The sequence below is a fragment of the Acomys minous genome (assembly GCF_964271855.1).
Source record: "Acomys minous genome assembly, chromosome: 12".
Lineage (NCBI taxonomy): Eukaryota > Metazoa > Chordata > Mammalia > Rodentia > Muridae > Acomys > Acomys minous.
Window position 1 is genome coordinate 87,213,539 of NC_140493.1, and position 20,324 is coordinate 87,233,862.

The window sequence follows — 20,324 nt, forward strand, 5'->3', positions numbered from 1 at the left end:
ATAGATGCTTGTGAAGCACCATATAGTTGCTGGGAATCGAACTCACTGCTTTTAACCACTGAAGCATCTCTCCAGCCTCAAGCTTCCAGTGTTAACTAGGTTGCTCGACACCAGTTTTAAGGCCTTGAACAGCATCTTGCGCAGATGACAATACATCTAATACCTTTGGCAGTCCAAAGTTGACCCGACAGGAACAGAGATTTACAAGTTTGTGTACATGTGAGTGCACCTGTGCACACAGAGGCCTGTGGCTTCCGCTTTTATTTTATTTTTTAAAACATTTTTTATAATATTTATTTTGTAGGTATGCCTGTGTGTGCCAGGGCATGTGTATTGAGACGAAGGGACAATTATGGGAGTTGATTGTCACCCTCTGCTGTGTAAGTCCTGGGGATTGAATCTACTTGGTTCTAGGACAGCCACTGAGCCATGTCACTGTCTTTCCCTGATTCTTTTCTTTTCCTTTTGAGATAAGGTCTTATGGCACAACCCTAACTGGCTTGGAACTCACTATAGAGATCAGGCCGGCCTCGAACTCACAGAGATCCACCTGCCTCTGCCTCTGCACCTATTTCTAGTTTTTGAAACAGGGTCTTTTGTCAGCTAGCCTAGGCTGTCTCTGCCCCTCACTTTTCACCTCCCACTGAAGCTGGGTTTACATGAATTTACAGCTGTGCTCAGTTTCTACTTGCAGCTCTGGAGATCTGAATTCAGGCCATCCTGTTTGCACGGCAGGCACTTTACTGACTGGGCCATCTCCTCCACCGATATTTACAAGTTTTAATAAGCATATGACATAGCCAGAGTTGTTGGGTGGCGGCGGCAGCGGCGGCGCAAGCCTTTTATCCCAGCACTGGGAGGCAGAGGCAAGCAGATCTCTGAGTCTGACGCCAACCTGGTCTATAGAGCGACTTCTAGAACAGCCAGGGCTACACAGAGAACTCCTTTCCTGGGATAAATAAATAAATAATAGCAAGAGTTATTCAAATTAAACTAACTTCCCATCCCACTTACATGGCATCCAGTGCCGCCACCTGATAAAGGAAAATTGCCAAAAGTTGGCTTCCCACTCTCGCTGTGTGTTGGTGGTGGTGGTGAACACAGCTGTGCTCACACTTTGTGGAGCACATTACTTATTATCTGTTTGACTGAGAAGATGCAATTTTCTGTCCAGCCTCTGGAGTTTGTTTTTCTTCCTGCCTCGGAGGAGGGAGTGGTGGTGGGGGGAAATCCATTAATTTTGTCCTGGAAAGTTTATTTTGCTTTTGTTCTGGGGACAGAGGGGGGAGGGGGGGCTGGTGAGAGAGAGGGAAGGGGTGGTGAGGGGAGAGAGAGAGAGAGAGAGAGAGAGAAGGAGGGAGGGAGGGAGGGAGGGAGGGAGGGAGGGAGGGAGGGAGAGAGAGAGCGCTAGAGAGAGCAGTGAGAGTCTGGGGTAGGGGGAGGGGAGGGGCTCTGCCACTACTTGACAAAGCCTCACACAGCACGCTGGGGATTCAGATGCCGTGGATCGCTCTTCAGAGAGCCCCGCTCTCAGATGTTCAGCACCCCACTCTTAGTGATTGGCTTTGCAGAGAACTGCATTTTTTTGCTTTGTTTAGTTGTTCGTTTGTTTTTTGAGATAGGCCTTCTCCTCTGTGTGGCTCTGGCTCTCCTGGAACTCACAGAGAGCCTCTGCTTCCTGAGTGGAGGGAGGGTCCCACCACCACCTGGCTCACAGCGGTCTGCCTGCCTCTGTCTCCCAAGTGCTGGATTAAAAGACATGTGCCACCAATGGCTGGCTTGAGACAGGGTCTCTCTGTGTAGCCCTCGCTGTCCTGGACTTGCTTTGTAGACCAGGCTGGCCTTGAACTCACAGCAACTGGCCTGCCTCTGCCTCCTGAGTGCTGGGATTAAATGGGAGCTGGATTCTTGTTCAGGGTTTACTCTTTTCAGTACTAGATCTTGAGTTAACTGTTCCCTGGCCCAAGCCTTAAAGAACCAGTTCTGAGTCACTGGCTCATTGTTTAGGTGGAGGATATTCTGCCACACAAAAATGATCACTCAGGCCAAGCATGGTGGTGCATGCCTTTAATCCCAGCACTTGGGAGGCAGAGGCAGGCGGATTGATGCAAATTCAAGGCCAGCCTGGTCTACAGAGTGCGTTCCAGGACAGCCAGGGCTACACAAGGAAACACTGTCTCAAAAAACCAAAAAAAAAAAAAAAAAAACCACTCAAACCCCATACATTACATGAAAATATATTGCCCAAGACAAACTGCCAAGATAGAGCAGTTGAATCCAAATTAACACCTGCACACTGTCAAAGGATATGACAGTTATTTAAAACATAATGAGATTGCTGTAAAAATCTTCATGAATATTGCCTTTCAGGTTTATGAGTGGTTATGTTATTCATTTCTTCCCTGGAGACATCCAATACCTGTGGATCACTTGTAGACTTTGAGGGATGACCCCTCCACACACACACACACACACACAATGGTGTATGTGCTCCACATTAGAAAAAGTCTATGTTCATTAAGTTTCTTGTCTACGTCATGAAGTTCGGTCTGTCATCAAGGAGGAGTTTTTCTGTTACCCTGGTCTCTGGCCACATACAGCGAGAGGCATGTATTCTCGGTGGAGTGACATGGTAGCTGGGAGGGACACATATGGGGCATCCAAGAGAGATCTAGGACAATAACAGTGATCGGTTAAATGCAGGGTCTTTCTGAGCCCAGTTCTGGTAACAGGGCCACCTGATGTCCCTTGGTGCTCTGACTCTGCCAGGACCTTGTAGCAAGCCCGAAGCTGTTCTGCGTAATCTCCGGATGGAACTGACCTTCCTCCAGAGCTCTTAGGGACTACACAGTGACACCTCCCATTGATGCACTAAAACATTTTCTTTTTTCCTAGGTAGCCCAATCTAGCCTAGAACTCAAGATCCTCCTGCATTTATCTTATGGGTCCTGGGAATCACAGGTGTATTTAACCACGTGGCCTTCATCGCTTCTTTAGATGCCACAAAGACCGCTTACACTGCAGGATCTGTAGGTCATATGGCCCAATTGGCATTCCCGAAAGGCTTACAAAGGGCCTTATTGGTCTGGCTACCACTCCGATAACTTGTGTCATCTGTAATTTTTCCCCCCCTCATCCCAATGGGGGTTTGTTGATGTTGTTGTTTAATTGATTTTTCTTTGTGTAACAAGCCCTGGCTGTCCTGGACTCGCTTTGTAGACCAGGCTGGCCTCGAACTCACATCGATCCACCTGCCTCTGCCTCCTGAGTGCTGGGATTACAGGTGTGTACTACCGCCCCACTCACCTGTAAATATATTCTCTAGTGTAGGACATATTTGCCCCAGAGCTAGAGAAGACTAGTCAGATGCACTTTCTTATTTGTGGAGAGAAACAGAATGAAATAATTTTCCCTTTTCCTTGGAGGAGAATGTCCAGGCAAGTACCAGACTACTAAAGATACAAACTGTATGAGCTTCTAAATATGTATGGTTTTCTCTCCAAACCTTCTGGAATTCATGTGCCAAGTTTCCTGCCACTTCTTGCTCTTCTGATCCAATTGACAGGCATCTTAATCCAGGGATGGTGGCAGGTGCACTTGAGGCAGAGGCAGGAGGATTTCCACAAGTTTGAGGATAGCCTGGTCTACAGACTATCCAGTTCCAGTCCAGCAAGAGCTACTTAGTGTGAGAGATGCTTTTCTGAGGCATAGGCCTTTAATCCCAGCACTTGGGAGGCAGAGGCAGGTGGATTGCTGTGAGTTTGAAGCCAGCCTGGGCTACAAAGCAAGTCCAGGACAGGCAGGTCTACACAGACCCTGTCTTGAAACAAAACAAAAACAACCAAAAGTAACAAAAACACACTAACAAAGCAACACACAGATGGTTGGGGAGGTGGCTCAGAGGGCAGAGTGAAGCACAGGCATCCGAGTTTAGATCCTCAGCACCCACGTCAAGAGCTGGGCACGGTGGCTACATCTCAGTGCTGGGAGACAGAGTCAAGAGGATTCTGGGTGCTCGTTAGCCAGTCTACCCACTCAGTGAGTTCCAGGCTTAGTGAGAGACCCTATCCCCAAAGATAAAATGAGAAGCAATTGAGAAAGACACCCAGCATTGACTTCTGGTTTTCACATATGCATACCCCCACCCCCACTGCCCCCTTGTATATATACTGTGTGCGCGCGCACGCACACACACACACACACACACACACACAAATCCCCAACTTGTGTATATATATGTGTGTGTGTGTGTGTGTGTGTGTGTGTGTATACACACAGACAACTCCCTCATATTTGTGTATACACTATACACACATATACACCCCCGCACATATAAACATATAACACACACACACAGAACCCTGTGACAATGGGTCAGGTCTGCTGTGTTTCATAACTGCCAATCCAGGGATATGAAGGGGAGATAAACCTGTTTCTGTTTTGATCCCAAGTGTGGGACAGAGAAGTGAGCAGGATGTTTACCACTTGGAGCTGCATGTTTTTTCCACATAGAAGTCGAACTACTAGCCAGGCGGTGGTGGCGCACGCCTTTAATCCCAGCACTCGGGAGGCAGAGGCAGGTGGATCTCTGTGAGTTCAAGGCCAGCCTGGTCTACAAAGCGAGTCCAGGACAGTCAAAGCTACATACACAGTGAAACCCTGTCTAAAAAAAAAAAAAATTCGAACTACTTTGTGAGGGAGCTTGGTGAAAAACACCCTTGAACAGACTGAGAGAATATATATATGAGCCCGAAGCAGAAGAGGAGGCTTTTGGTTGGGACTTGGATTTTGGCTGTTCACCCCTGCACTTCAAAAGGCTCCTAAAGAGAACTGCTCCAGGGAAAGTTTCAAGGCTTTGGACTCCAGCTGAGGCTTGAGGTTCCAGCTGCTGCTCCTGGTTCCAGCAGCAACTTCGGTGGAATTGCTGGTCTGCTGAAATCATGCTGACTACACCAGGGACCGATACCCTTAAGGTTTCATTGTAGTGGTTTTTTTAAAAAAAGATTTATTTATTATGTTATTATGTATACAGTGCACATTAGATCACATTATAGATGGTCGTGAGCCACCACGCGGTTGTTGGGAATTGAACTCAGGACCTCTGGAAGAACAGACAGTGTTCTTAACCGCTGAGCTATCTCTCTAGCCCCCATTGTAGTGTTCTTTAATATCCTTTTCTGATTGTTTGGGTTAGTTGGGTTGTTAGAGAGGTAGGCTCATTTAATAAGTTCATAATAAGATATAATTGATAAGAAAAATGAGCCTACAAGGATGTGCTTTTGAAGACAGAGTATGACCTTCCAGGTAAAGTGACCACCTTTGGCTGAGAGTGATGCTCCTGGAGGGACGGAGAGCTGGCAAGCTAGGTGACTTAGCCCTGGGGGACAGGCAGCTGGCTAGCACACAACAGGGGTGTAAAAGTAGCTTTTATTGCCCTGATCCAATTGTCATCTCCTACGCTGACTGCCTCCATCGGCTAACCTAGGCCTAGAATGTTCTCAGCCTCTGAGACTTACTGCTGAATAAGATCACCCTTTCATTGTTCTATCTGAACTCTGGCCTACTGGTTCAATTCAGCTGTTCTGGCCCAAACTCTTCTTCTCCAAGGTCACTTGATTCAAACTGGCTTCTCTCTAGGCCTCTGACTGAATTGCTCTACTTGGCCTCAAACTCACTCTAGCAATCTATTCTAATCTTCTGGCTCCTTCTGTCTTCACCAGTGTCTACCTTGCTCTGTCTTCAACCTCTCTCTGTAAAACTCTCCCAATAAAACTGCCTCGAATTCCATGCACTGAACTGCCATGAACTCAACTCCACTGCGCTGCCTCTCAGCTCCCTGACTCAACAGAACTGACTGACAAAACCAACTGAAGGCCGGGCATGGTGGCACATGCCTTTAATCTCAGCACTCAGGAGGCACAGGCAGGAGGATCACTGGGAGTTTGAGGCCAGCCTGGTCTACAAAATGAGTCCGGGACAGCAATGGCTACACAGAGAAACCCTGTCTCAAAAACAAAAAAGAAAAAACTGACTAGAACTCAGAGATCTGCACACCTCTGTGTCCTGGAATTAAAAGTATGTCTCTTTGTATCCACCCCCCACCCCCCCCACCCCCCCACCCCACCCCCCACCCCGGGGATCACACAAACCTAGAAGGTCTTTGGATGTGATCTCTTGCCACAGCTGCTGTGTTCTGAATTAAAATTGCTCTACACAGGGGTGCCTGCAACTGACCTTCCCAACACCAGGGCTTCCTTCCTCTACAGTAGTGAAGGCTCTGTCACTGAAAGTGTCAGAGCCTTTGTCCTGATCACCTTTCACAGTGCAAAAGCAGCCTCTGAGAAGAGTTTGCCCAAATTAGTGATTTTCAAACTGGGTTCCTTGGGCTTTCTAGAGTTTCAGGGAGTCCATGGAAGTCATATTCAGAGGACCTGATGGTTTCACACGCTCTCCCATTGCCTCTATGTCCAGGATAATGCTGCTTTTTTTTTTCCACCTTTATAGCTGGAGAGATAGCCGTGGATGCTAGGAACGGGACTCTTATATTTTTGGTTGTGCGCCTAGCCTTTAACAGCGGAGCCATCTCTCTACCCTAGTAATGCTGCTTTTATCTGTTTGTCTGGAAAGTGTTGCTTGTTTGAGGAAAGTTTGGCTGTGGCGAATCTACCATGGGACATTCTGCAGAACACATGACCCGTTCTCCTCAAAACTGTCAAACTCACAAAGAAAAAAATCCAAGACTAAGAGACACAGTCATGAACCAGAGGAGGCCAAGGAGACATAGAGCTGACGTAAGATCATGGGTGAAGCCGGGCGGCAGCGGTAGTGGCCGTGGCGGCGGCCGTGGCGGCGGAGGCTGTGGCGCACACCTTTAATCCCAGCACTCGGGAGGCAGAGGCAGGAGGATCTCTGTGAGTTTGAGGCCAGCCTGGTCTACAAAGCAAATCCAGGACAGCCAAGGCTACACATAGAAACCCTGTCTGGAAAACCCTACACACACATACACACACACACACACACACACACACACACACACACACACACACACACACACACACACACAGATCCTGGAACAGAAAAATGGACAGTAGAAAATGAGTGCTATTGGAGTAAAGCCTGCCTGGAGTTTTTTTTCACAGTAATGTCTTGGGCCTGGCACCTCTGTTTGTGCAAATCACTACAGTGAAGGAGGACGCTAACCGCAACTGTAAGGGGAATACAAGAATTAACATTCTGTCCTCTCCTTGCAACTTATCTGTAAATCTAAAACATTTTTTTAAAAGGTTGTTTTGGAAACAAACATTAGGAAAGTATTGGACAGATCAGCTCTAAGTATCCAGAGCCGAGGAGGCAGGTGGGCTGTGAGCATCCTGGAAAGCTTCCGGAAGGAGGCGAAGCTTGATCTCTGATAGGACCAGGATGTTGGAACGCTGTGTCTGGCTTCCAGTACCCTGTACTGACTGTCTGTGTCCCTCTCTGTCCCAGTGAAGTAGGATCCTATCTGGAAAAACAGGACTAAAGGGGGAAGGTGACTCATGGGAGTGAGGAGAGAACTAGATCCGGGAGAAGGAAAGGGATCAGTCAGGGGAAGGCGGGGCCGCGGGGTAGGGGAACCAATAAGAACTAAGAATGCCATTACGTATTAACCCTCAGCCATTAGGGCACAGGGACAGGGGTCCTGCTCCTTCCTGGGGCTGACCTAGGCCTGCCCCCCTCCCAAGGCGTAGGCCCCCTCAGGCACGATATCCATTCTGCTTGTGGGTAGCCAAACTTCCAATCTGCTATCCCTACAGAAGCTTAGAGAAGCTGGTAAGTGATGGGGTTACCCAAGAAGGCAAGAAAGACAAGACAGAAGGACATAAACAGAATCTCAGTTAAGAAGATACAGTCTTGGTGGCACACGCCTTTAATCCCAGCACTCGGGAGGCAGAGGCAGGCGGATCGCTATGAGTTCGAGGCCAGCCTGGTCTACAGAGTCAGTCCAGGACAGCCAGGGCTACACAGAGAAGCCCTGTCTCAAAAAAAAAAAAAAAAAAAAAAGGAGGAGGACAAGGACCAGGGAAGAGGAGGAGGAAGAAGAGGAGGAGGAGGAGAAGGAGGAGGAGGAGGAGGGAAGGCATCCACCAGACTTCAAATACCTGAAACAGTTTGAAGAAAGGAAGATTTGTTTTGGGTCTCTGTTTTGTTCACAATTAACTGTTTCATCACGACAGGTGTGGGGTGAGAGGCAACACTGTGATGGCAGGAGGGTGTGAGAGCACAGAGCAGGCAGGCAGCAGAGAGAGAAAGAGAAGTCTGCTGTATCAGGGCTTCCTGGTCCTTCCTCCTCTAGTTTCATCCATGCTCCCAGCCTATGGAATGCTGTTGTCTACTTTCAGGAGAAGTTTCCCCATCCCCCAGATAATCCTCTCTGGAAATACCCTCACAGACATGCCCAGAAATAAACCATACTACTAACCTCTGGGGAATCTCAAATTGACAATTGAGATTAACCACTCAGAAGCTGGAGAGATGGGCTCAGCAGTTAAGGACAGTTTCTGTTCTTTTTCTTTTCTTTTTTTCTTTTTTTCTGAGACAGGGTTTCTCTGTGTAGCCTTGGCTGTCCTGGACTCACTTTGTAGACCAGGCTGGCCTCAAAAGCACAGAGATCTGCCTGCCTCTGCCTCCCAAGTGTTGGTAAAGGCATGTGCCACCACGCCAGGCTTTCTTTTCTCTTTTTAAAGATTTTTTTTATACGTACACAGCGTTCTGCCTACATGTATGCCTGCATCCCAGAATAGGGCACCAGATCACATTATAGATGGTTGTGAGCTACCATGTGGTTGCTAGGAATTGAACTGTGGACCTCTAGAAGAGCAGCCAGTGCTCTTAACCTCTAAGCCATCTCTCCAGCCCCCAGCTGCTGTTCTGGCAGAAGGCATGAGTTTTGTTTCCAGCCCCCACGTCAGGCAGCTCACAATCACCTGCACTCTAGGTTCCAGAGAATCTGATGGCCTCTTTTGGCTTTCACAGACACCATCACAGAAAGATACAAAATAGATGACAGCATGAGATCAGAAGGGAAGCCGGTGTGGTGGCACACGCCTTTAATCCCAGCCTTAGTGAGACAGAGGCAGGTGGATCTGTGAGTTCCAGGCCAGCCTGGTCTACAAAGCGAGTCCAGGACAGTCAAGGCTACCCAGAGAAACCCTGTCTCAAAAAACAACAAAAAAAAAAAACACCAAAAAAACAAAAACAAAAAGATCAAAAAGGAATCAGACGCCTAAAGATATTTCCCTCCTCCCCAACTCCAGCCCTGGTCCCCAGAAACTCACTGCATTGCATTTCCTGGTCTCCACGCTCCCAAGGCACCACTTCAGCATTTTCTCTCACTAGGTGTCAAACGCCTAGGAGCCAAGACTCACATGACCTAGCACACTTTGGAGGAAGATTTGCTGAGTAAGGGGGAGGGGGGAAGCGGTGAGAGTAAGCCCATCCCTTCCGCTGTGAAGCCCGGAAGCCCACAAGAAAGGAGCAGAGAGATGGAGGAGCACCCTGTGTCCCCCCTCACCTGTGTGTGCCTGGCACACACAGGTCACAAAAAGACAATCAGTAATTGCAGACTCTGCAATGTAAAAACCCCATCAACACCAGAGAACCAGATATAATATATAATAGCACATCGCCTGGGGTTATGCTCTGGCCTCAGCTCCAGAGCTTCCTAGCTGTGTGGCCTTGAACACATTACCCCTCTGAGACTCTCTTCACCTGTAAAATGATTATAAAAATAGGAATAGAACCTACACTAAAGGGTTACGATGGCCCTCCAGTGACCTAAGGATGATGCCTGGTACATGGAGAGCCCTTAGCTCAGGGGGCCCATGTGGGATATGCCACCAGAGTTTCTAGGCTGATAGAAACCCACTTCCTGGCTGGGTTGATAGCAGCAAGGGACCTTCCTGCTGTGTATAAAGCAGGCCTAAGACCTCCCTGGGGTGGGGGCGGTCTTAAGTGAGAAGGAAGAAATTGTTGCTTGCACCCTGGCAGCAAGCTGTCAGTCTCCCCAGATGCCCATGATCTGCAGCGGGAACTGTGTGACTGCAAAAAAGAAGGAACAGATGGGGCCGTGGCCACAAGTGGCCATGACTGTGTCCCGGCTTCAGTCAGCCCTAGCAAAGGGGCCTGCTTGGCTTCCTTCAGTCTCTATGTGTGAAACAGAGGGATTAAGGCTACATTCAGGACTGTGAGAATTCACCGAGATACCATGAGGATGTGTAGTTTTTACAGTGCTGAGAGGGAGGCTGTCTGCTGTACTCTTACTGCAATCTCCCGGGTGAACACACACACACACACACACACACACACACACACACACACACACACACACACACGGAGGGAGCCTGCCGGCATAACAAGGCAGCCTCTTACAACTAGGTACGATGCTACCCTTTGCCGTCCTGTCTATCCTGGGTCTCTGGGACCTGCCAAGAGCAGCAGTTAAGTGGGGAGGGTTCTGGAGCGGGCCTGTCAGAGTCTGAATTCTGACTTGGCTTTGTGACTTCAGGCAACTGACTTAGCCCCTCTGTGCCTCTCTTTCCTCTGAAATTGCACACGGTAATCGCACACACACACACACACACACACACACACACACACACCCCGGGGGACTTTGTGTGAGTACAAACGGGAGTACAAACGTGTGAAGTGCTTGCAGAGCAGCCTGGTACAGATGTTTGTTTTTAGTTGTGCTGGCCGCCCAATTCCCACGCCTTTCTGGGCCAGCAGATATCTCATCCCCTGGAACATCCCTTCTGAGAGCTGACTAGCTCCCGGAGGCAGAAGTTCCTAGAAGGGTGCAGCTTCAGGCGGCAGCCAAGGCAAGCCGCTCCAATGGTCACACTGAAGATGAAGTCCTAGGATGTAAAGGGGACAGGTTTTTTGTTTTTCTTCTGTTAATGGTATTTAGGGAAGAAAAGTGAGGGTCATTTGAAGGTCCCCAATGGGTAGAAAAGAGCAGCTTTTCTCTCATTTGTCCCCACAAACCTCAGAGGAGCCAGGAGGAAGAAAATTATAAAGGGGTGCGGAGGGCAGGGTGGTTATGGCACACACCTTTAATCCCAGCACTAGGGAGGCAGAGGCAGAGGCAGGCGGATTTCTGTGAGTTCGAGGCCAGCCTGGTCTACAAAGTGAGTCCAGGACAGCCAAGGCTACACAGAGAAATCCTGTCTCAAAAATTAAAAAAAAAATAAATTTTTTAAAAAAATTTAAAATTGGTTAATTAATAAAATAAAAGGGTGGGGAGGAGGCGATTGGAACAGGAGAAGATTGGGGTGGGGGGGCTGTCAGAGATAGAAACAGAAATCATGGGAACCCAATGAGGACTGTAGATATGGGAGAAGGGGGAGGGGAGAAGTGGGGGGGGAGACTCAGTGTGTGTGTGATTCTCTTTTAGTTTTTGTTTGTTTGAGATGGGGCTCACCACGGAGTTGGCTGTCCTGGAACTCACTATGTAGACCATGCTGGCCTCGAACTCACGGAGATCCACCTGCCTCTGCCTCCCAAGTGCTGGGATTAAAAACCGTGCGCCACCACGCCCTGCTTGTTGTCCGATCCTTTAATCACAGCCCTACGTGAGGGGAAGAACTCTTCCGTTCAGCCTCTATATTTGTATTTCACAGATAAGGAGACAACGGAGGCACAGGGAAATGACCCGCCCCCCTCCCCCCATAGAGTTATCAGGCCAACCTAGCACTACAATCTAGCTGAGAGCTAGAGAGTCAACCAGGGCTGTGATCAGGAGAGGTGAAGATCCCTTGATGGTCCTGAGATCAGGAACCCAACCAAGCCTCTTTTGTCCCTGAGCTGCCTGCACCAGCTGGATTTCTTCCAGTTTGCGTGAAGAGGACAGGACCTGGGGAGACCCCGGGGACACCCAGCAGGAGGGCTGGGACGTGGCCTCACAGCGCTCAGGGATTCTACTGGAAGGGTCCCAGGCTCAAGGCGTTTCCATCCCAGCCAGGACAGACATTGTCATCCTCAGCAGTCACTGACCCCCTCTGGGCCTTCCTGCCAATCTCAAATATACAGAGGGCTTTTCTGAAAAAAAAAAAAAAAAAAAAAAAGGCTTGGGAAGACTGAATTAGGTGAAGCTGAGCCCTAAAATCGGCCTGAATCCCTCAAATTTCCTGGGATGTGGGAGCCATGCTGCCTGCCATTGGGAAGGCGCTGTCTCTGGGAGGGGCCCAGCCTGCCAGCTCACTAGTGTCTGCTTCCTCCCGGGGCCTCCAGGACCCTTGTGAAACAAGAGGAGAAAGAGGGGTCCGTGGTGGACCAGGCACTTGGGAGCTGCAGGCAGAGCAGACGTTCCATGATGACTCACAAGCCCGGAACTCAGAACTCGTTGTGGCCCAGTGAGAACCGCCTCCTGGTCAGTCAGGGTCAGCTGGAGACCCACTCTGGGACAGGGAGTCAAGGGACAAACAGAACTCTGTCCAGGGACTCTGGATCCAGTAGGTTGGATGTGTTCTATCCAGGGACTTGAAATGAGGTCTCCCCTGAGGTGTTGAGGGAGTAGGGGCAGGATTTGCATCTCTGCTACAATTTGGCAAAGGGCAACCTAAAAGCTGCAGGAGGAAGACTAGATTTCACAAAGGATTTCAAACCTTCTGGGAACTTCCTTTCTTACCAGTAGTTTGACAAAGGAGGGAAAACCCGCCCCCACCTCTGCCCCTTCTTGAGAGCAATACTGTCCAGGCCTAAGAGACTGAGGGATGGCTGGGATGACCTCCAGGGCCCACCCCACCCCCACCCCCACCCCCACCCCTTGATTCTTGTTTGCCAGCTCTAACCTGCTTCACACCTCGCTCCTCCTGTAACCCCAGTCCTCTGCATTCACTGGGACATTTGGAGGAGGGGAAACTGAGGCACAGAGTAGTCACAACTATCTAACCCCAGCTCTGCCTGGATGGGCGGGTTTCTGGGCTGAGGGGTGCCTGGGTCCTCTGTGGAGAATGCTGCTGAGGCTCCAGTCTACGTGGCAGGCAATTGAGGGGGGCCTGCACGGGAGGGAGCTGGGAATGAGGTCAGCGGGTTGGAGGAGCCTGGCGAGCTGTGGAAGCATCTGGACTGCAGCAGTCTAGAAGGTGGGGGCCTCCAGCAGCCACTCCCAGCCCAGAGCCCTCAGTTGCCCGCCCACTGTGGCCTCCTGCCCGTCTTGCCCCGCCCTCCCAGCAACCCACACTCCCCGGGGCCCCACCCCAGCCAGCTGGTTCCCATCAAGCCTTTCCAGGTGGCAGTTCCTCCCTGCCCACCAAGCTCCCTTCCCCCGCCCCCCCCACCCCCCAACTCTGGCTACAGAGCCCAGCTGAGGGCCTGGAACTGCAGCCTGCGACTGCCCAGGACTCCCAAATTTGGGCTGGAATGATACGGTGGTCTTGTGTCATGCCTGCCTCTCCCATCTCTGAGGCTTCCCAGATGGACAGAGTGGCCATCCCGAGGGGCTAAAAAAACAACAAAGATTTTATACATGACCACAGACAGTCACTTGCCTGCTCTGGGCCTAGGTGCTCTCCTGACTGGAGGGGAGGAAGAGGAGGGGACACAACACAGGGACAGGAGGATGACGACACGAGGGGGGAGGGCAACACGAGACGACAAGGACGGATGGACACAGACAACAAAATGTACACAAAACTTCCTTCTGCTGGGCGTGGTGGCACTCGCCTTTGATCCCAGCACTCTGGAGGCAGAGGCGGACAGATCGCTGTGAGTTTGAGACCAACCTGGTCTACAAAGTGAGTTCAGGACAGCCAAGGCTAACACAGAGAGACTCTGTCTTGAAAAACAAAAGACGAACAAACAAACAAACAAAAAAACCCCTTTCTTCCAACGGCGTGTCTCTTGTATTTTGGTACTTCAATCTCCAGACCCTAAAAATTCTGGACTCAGCAGAAGTCAGGCAGTAACTTTGCAGGGGGGGGTCAGCTAATCTACCCTAGTCTACTCCCCTGCCCTGGCTTTTTCTGTTAATCTCCGACCCACTTTCCCCACTCACTTCTCTCAGAACTCCCCTCCTCACTTCAAGGGCGCCAAGCTTTTTATTTGAGTCTTTCTGATGTCACCAAGGTCAAAGTACCTCAGACAAGTCTCTGTCAAAAGCCACAGCCAGTTCCTGCTCAGAAGTGGTCACCAACTCTTTGAGATGCTGGGAATGGGATCCCAGAGGTCCGGGCCTCTAGAAATCCGCTCCAGCTGACTTGTCCAGCCTTGTCTTACACGGTTCCCCGGCCCAACCCCTTGTCTGCTTGTCATCATTCGTACCCCGAACCCCTTTCTGAATTTGCTGTACTTTCTCTAAATTGAGCCCTGTATTCAGTACCATAGCCTGCATGCCCGGGCTGGCTTTGAAGCCCCTCCTTCTCTCCCCAACGCATTTTCCTTAATCCCCGTGGTCTCTCTGGAAGCTTACGTTTACTGTGCAAGACATAGGCCAGTCAGTAAAGTGGCATTATTGCTTACCCCATTGTCCAGATCGGGTAGATAAAGTTCTGAGCCATGAAGCAATTTACAGCCCACAGCCAGCGTGTCTTGGCTAGATACACTTGTGTCCACATTTCACCCATTTCCCTAATCCCCCTTTCCTAAGGGTATAAGATGTTGATCCTAACACTTTCCCAGGGCAGGGATGCTCCCCAGAGGCTTGCAGAATTTTGCACGGAATAGAATTGCCAAGAGTGTCTGTCATAAAGACCCAACCCGGGATCTTCTTGTCCAGCCTGTTCTCTCCCAGAGAAGCCCAGGAGCCAGTGATTTCTACCCTACATCCCCGAACCCCACATCCACCCTGAACCAAGCTCGTGGACCCATCTCCCTCTGTACTGTTTCCAGGTTCAGCAACCCAGTCCATGTCTCCTCACTTGGACCACGCTGGCTCCTCTCAGCCACTCCTCTCCTATCCCTACTTTAACCCCTTCAGGACACGGCACCCACTCTATTCAGGGACCACAATGACCTTCCGCAGACGCAGACTTAACTGTGATCCCTCCTGCTTCCGACCCTCTGCAGGGGCTGTAACCGCAAAGGGCTTGCCTGCCTGATCGACTTGCCCTGTTATAGCACTGGCCTAGCTTTTTTGGTTTGTTTCTTTTCAGTGCTAGGGTCTCTCTGTGTATCTCTTGACTGTCCTGGGACTCACTTCACTTCGTAGAGCAGGCTGGCCTTGAACTGAGAGATCCACCCCCCTCTGCTGCCCAAGTGCTGGGATTAAAGCTGTGCGCCAGTACAGCACTAGCCTTCTTGAGACTCCCTGAGTGTCTGAAACCTGCCTGAGCCAGAACCTATCGCTGTCTGTCAACTCCCGACCTGGATCTGCCCCTTACCTAAGCCATCTCCACTCAGTCACCTATCTATCCAGGATCCCAGGACCAGGGCAGACTCTCGATTATGAGATTTCATTCATGTCTGTTTTATTTTCAGCCGTAAGCTGAATGAGGTCAGCACAGGCACAGGGTCTCTGCAGCTCCCTGAATTCCAAGATGATAAACCATTGATGTTTAAGCACCGTGAGGTGACTGCATCAGAAGGTGAACCCTAAATCCTCAGCAAAGGAAGGGGAGGGCTGTGAAGAAGGTGGGGCCATCACATTCTCCTCTGTATTGATTTCTTTCTGCTGCAAGCCAGATTCTGTCCAGTTGGGTCCTCAGCCCAGAGCTGACATGACATGACACAAGGAATAGGCCGAGTTCTTCTCTTATCCCTACCATGGCCTCTCACCTGGAAGAACTCCAGATGCCTAAGAAAGGAGTATGGGAGCCTGGTGCAGAAGTGGAAGACTGGAGGCATCGGTGGCTGAAGCATATTTGGGGAGCTGGAAGAAGGAATGGGGAGCCCCTGACTGAGAAACATCATCCCCTAACCCAGCTCTACACAGACACACTCCAAAACTTGGGACTTAAGCGTCCTTGGAATCTTTGCACTTATATCCTTGGAGCTCAGACTGGTATCTGGTGGCGATTCCATACACCTCCCCCCTTAGACCTCCTCCCCTCCCTGAAGACAGCTGGGCATCCTCATTCTTCCAAGAAAGGATGTAGGGACTGAAGAACCAGAGACCCAGGAGCAAAGATATCTGAAGAGATGAAGGAGAAGAAACAAAAAACAACAACTGTGCGGGTGGAGGGGTGGGACAATGGGCAGAGGGAAAGGAAGGAAATCAAGAGAAAAAAAATGCATGAAAAGGAAAGAGGTTGAGGGAGAGGAGTGGAGGGCAGGAGGGAAGAGAGGTGCAGAAAGGAAGAAAAGATGAGGCAGGCAATACCAGGAATAAATGAAAATCCCGTCATTGACCTTTTTTTTTTTTTTTTTAAGATTTATTTATTAAGCATATAGTGTTCTGCTTGCACATACACCTTCATGCCAGAAGAGGGCACCAGATCTCATTATAGATGGTTGTGAGCCACCATGTGGTTTCTGGGGATTGAACTCAGGACCTTTGGAAGAGCAGTCAGTGCTCTTAACCTCTGAGCCATCATCTCTCTAGCTCCCAATGCCTCCAGGTCTTAGAGACCCTCCTCTGCCCTCAGCCTCCCCTAGAGGCCTGAGACGCCAGAGGCCTTCGGGCTCACCTCTGGCAGGAAGGAGGGATCTGACCTCCTAGAGAGGAGGAAAAGAGGGCGGGAGGTCTCCCTTCCCTTCTTTCTCATTGGGCCACTCTGCCCCATGCCCTGTGCGTGGTCCTCTCCTACCAACCCTTTCACCCTGAGGGTGCTAAGGTCTCAGCTCCGGCCCTCAGCTCTCCTCCTTCCGTGCTTTCTCTGGAGACAACTCCATCTACACACACACAGCTTCAGTCACCGTGTCCCTGGGGTCCCCTCCCATTGTTTCTTCTCTGAAATCTAGAACATAGAAACCAAAGATCAGCCGGGGCGCCATGGCACACGCTTTTAATCCCAGCACTCGGGAGGCAGAGGCAGGTGGATCGCTGAGAGTTTGAGGACAGCCTGGTCTACAATGAGAGATCCCGGACAGCCAAGAGAAGAAACCCTGTCTCGAGAAACCGAAAAAGAATTTTTGAAAAAGAAAGAAATCTCTCTCTCTTCTTTCTGTCTGTCTTTCTTCCTTCCTTCCTTCCTTTCTTTCTTCCTCCTCCTCCTCCTCCTCCTTCTTTTCTGGTTTTGGTTTTTGGTTTTTTCGAGACAGGGTTTCTTTGTGTAGCCCTGTCTGTCCTGGATCACTCTGTAGATCAGGCTGGCCTTGAAATCACAGAGATCTGCTTGTCTCTGCCTCCCTGAGTGCTGGGATTACAGATGAATCCCACCATACCAGACTTCTTCCTTCCTTCCTTCCTTCCTTCCTTCCTTCCTTCCTTCCTTCCTTTCTTCCTTTTTCTTTTTTTCTTTCCTTTTTTCTCTGAGACAGGGTTTCTCTGTGTGTCCCTGGCTGTCCTGGGCTCCGTACTGAGCCCAGACTGGCCTTGGGCTCAGAGATCTGCCTGCTTCTGCCTCTTTCTTAAGTGCTGGGAGTAAAGGTGTGGGCCACCACCAACTGGCCAAGGATTTCTTATACACTTCTGACTGGAGGGCTCACAGGTATCAAACTCAAGGTAAACAGGCCTGAATTCATCATTGACTTTCCCCCTAAACTGACAGGAAGGGGGGAGAGAGGAAGGGAATGTTCAGCAGGGAAGGGGTGGGATTGGAGGTGAGCTGGGAGAGAGCTTAACAAAGGGCTCTGACTAGGCCATGCAGAAGAGAAGGAAGGCACCCACACACCTAGGTTCTGCCCATAGATTTGGCTCTGAGTACCTCCATCTGAAGACTGTAGGGCTCTGTGCTGGGGGCTGGGGCATGCCCTTTACCACTGACTTAAATGCCCACTCCCACACACAGCTGCTCTCTCTCTCTCTCTCCTTTCCCTTCTCCCAGGAGACCAGCTTTCCATCACTGGTCTGCAGCCAAGGTTGGGGGGTAGAAGGACTTTCAGGAGGATTTGAGTGGGAGAGGCAACAGAGCCTCAAGTAGGGACTAGAACCGTTGGGAAGCATGTGCGGAGGAAACCTGGGTGTGTAGCCTCTCGGTTGCTTTTATACCTGCACCACGGAGTCCAGACGGGGGTTCTCTCTCTCCCTCTTGAGGGGGAGCTTTTGGGAAACTTTGCAGAGAGACAGAACTCAGAGCTCAGCACTTTCCTCTTTCTGTTTTCCTTCTTGAGGAATTTTTTTTCCCCCAACTGCTGATGACTTTACCATTCTTGGGGGTGGGGGGTGGAGACTCTGCCTTTTGCTCCCCCCACACTCCAAGTGCCGGACAAAGCCGTACATTCCACAAGAAGCCAGAGCTTCAGAGTTTCCTAAAGATGAGGTGGCGTGGCAGCCGTCTCCTCCCTTCCCAGCTCCAACTCCAACTCCCCTCCCCCAGTCTCCAGCCCACAGCCTGGCCAGGGAGGCCCCGCCAGGCTGGGAGGAGACCCCAAGCGCATTCTTCCTCTCAGTGTCATGCTGTAGAAATTAAAGACACATCTTCAAGCTGGGTACCCGCCAATCGTTTCAAGTCGAAGAGTGGCAGAGGAGGTCCTGAGCCTCAGCTCCGTGCCACGTGTAAAGGAAGCCGGGAACCCATCTGCCTACAACCCCTGGGGCAAAAAACCTGGAAGCAGACATCAGGGTGGTGGCTGTCACATAACGATACATACACACCAAGCCTCGCATTCTAGTGGTCACCAAGTCCCCTATGGTCTCGGGACCATAGGCTCTTGATGATGTAGCAGTCACCCCCCCCCCCACACACACACACCTGTTAAGCTCTGTCTCTTCTTCAAGGTGAGCCCTGGGGGTGGGGGGGATGCTATATCAGGAGTAGGGAAAAAAAAAAAGGAGCTGCGGATAGGCAGTTTCCTGATACAAAACTCGACAAAAAACGTAGGCAGATCACACCAACTCCACATCAAGCTGCGTGGCACCCTACCCTGGACAACTACTTCAGTGACTGTGCCCTCTGGGGTACATGGTCCCTCGTCCACTGTTGGGGAGTGGGGCATCCCGTGGAAGAGTAGAAAGCAGGATTTTGGTGGGTTTCAGAGCTACCATCTCAGCTCCCCCACCCTTACTGCCACCGCCACCTTGCCCCACAGGCACCAGCACTAGGCGGGGGCAGATCCTGGGCCACAAGTTACTGCCACATGGTTGGGATAATTGATGAAGTCCCTTCCTTCCATTGCTGTCTCCAGCGCTGCTTCTCTGGAAACTCTATATTTTCCCTTTAATTATAGCCCCTGCAGCCTCCCTTGGCCACCCCACCCGCACTGCTCAGCCTAGCTGCCCACGGCCATCGACGTGGCTCCCTCCCATTCTGTTCCTTGGTCTTTTTTTTTTTTTTTCTCCTTTGCCTTCGTTGCACAAAACTAGCTCAGGGAGGGCGTGAAGGGAGGGGGGGGGCGAGCAATGGAATCTTGGATGGCTTGGAGGAGGCGGGACGCCCTGCTTCCACGTTTGCAGCTCTAAAGAAGCTGGTGGGGGGAAGTGATATAGGGTGTCTATGGGGCCCTGCAAGGAGACCCCAGTGCCTTCCCTCACCACCCACACATTTTGACAAGGTGAAGGGTCTAAGGTAGACTGGGGCCCAGGCAGAGCACCTTTGAGGAAGGGGGACTTAGGGGAAGAAAGAACACCATCTTCTAGAGACATCTTTAAATATGACCTGCTGTTCTTAGGGGTGGGGGCCACCAATGACCCTTTCCTGACTGCACAGGTGGAAGGTAATAGCCCAGATTTTCAGCAAAGAAGGGAAGATCTGAGATGGTAGCCTTAAAATAAAGTCACTCAGCTACCAAACACAGGTTCTCTCCCTATATTGAATTGACCTAGGTGTCCCCAGACCAAGTCCAAGTACGACAACAAAGGGGGCTCTCTGCAGCTTCGAGGACACCCCACTATGGCCAAGTACCTTCTACGTGTTCTCTCTGGGTTGATACTGCTACATAAGGGGCACGGACCAATCGTCGCTGTAGCAGCAGTGGACACAAGACCCTTTTCTGTGACCCACATCTGCGATCACAGGCTTCCTCTAGCAAACCCAGAACCAAGCCCTGGGATGGAGGAGTTCAGGCAATGAGTTTATACAACGAACCCCAGGCCACAATCCCAGCACTCGGAAGACAGAGGCAGGTGGATCACTGTGAGTTCGAGGCCAGCCTGGTCTACAAAGCGAGTCCAGGACAACCAAGGCTACACAGAGAAACTCTGGCTTGAAAAACCAAACCAAACCAAACAAAACCCAGGCCACAGCTCTGCAGCCCCAGAGACCCTCCAGCCTGCACTGCTGCCCTGTCACTTAATGCCCTGTCACTAAGCT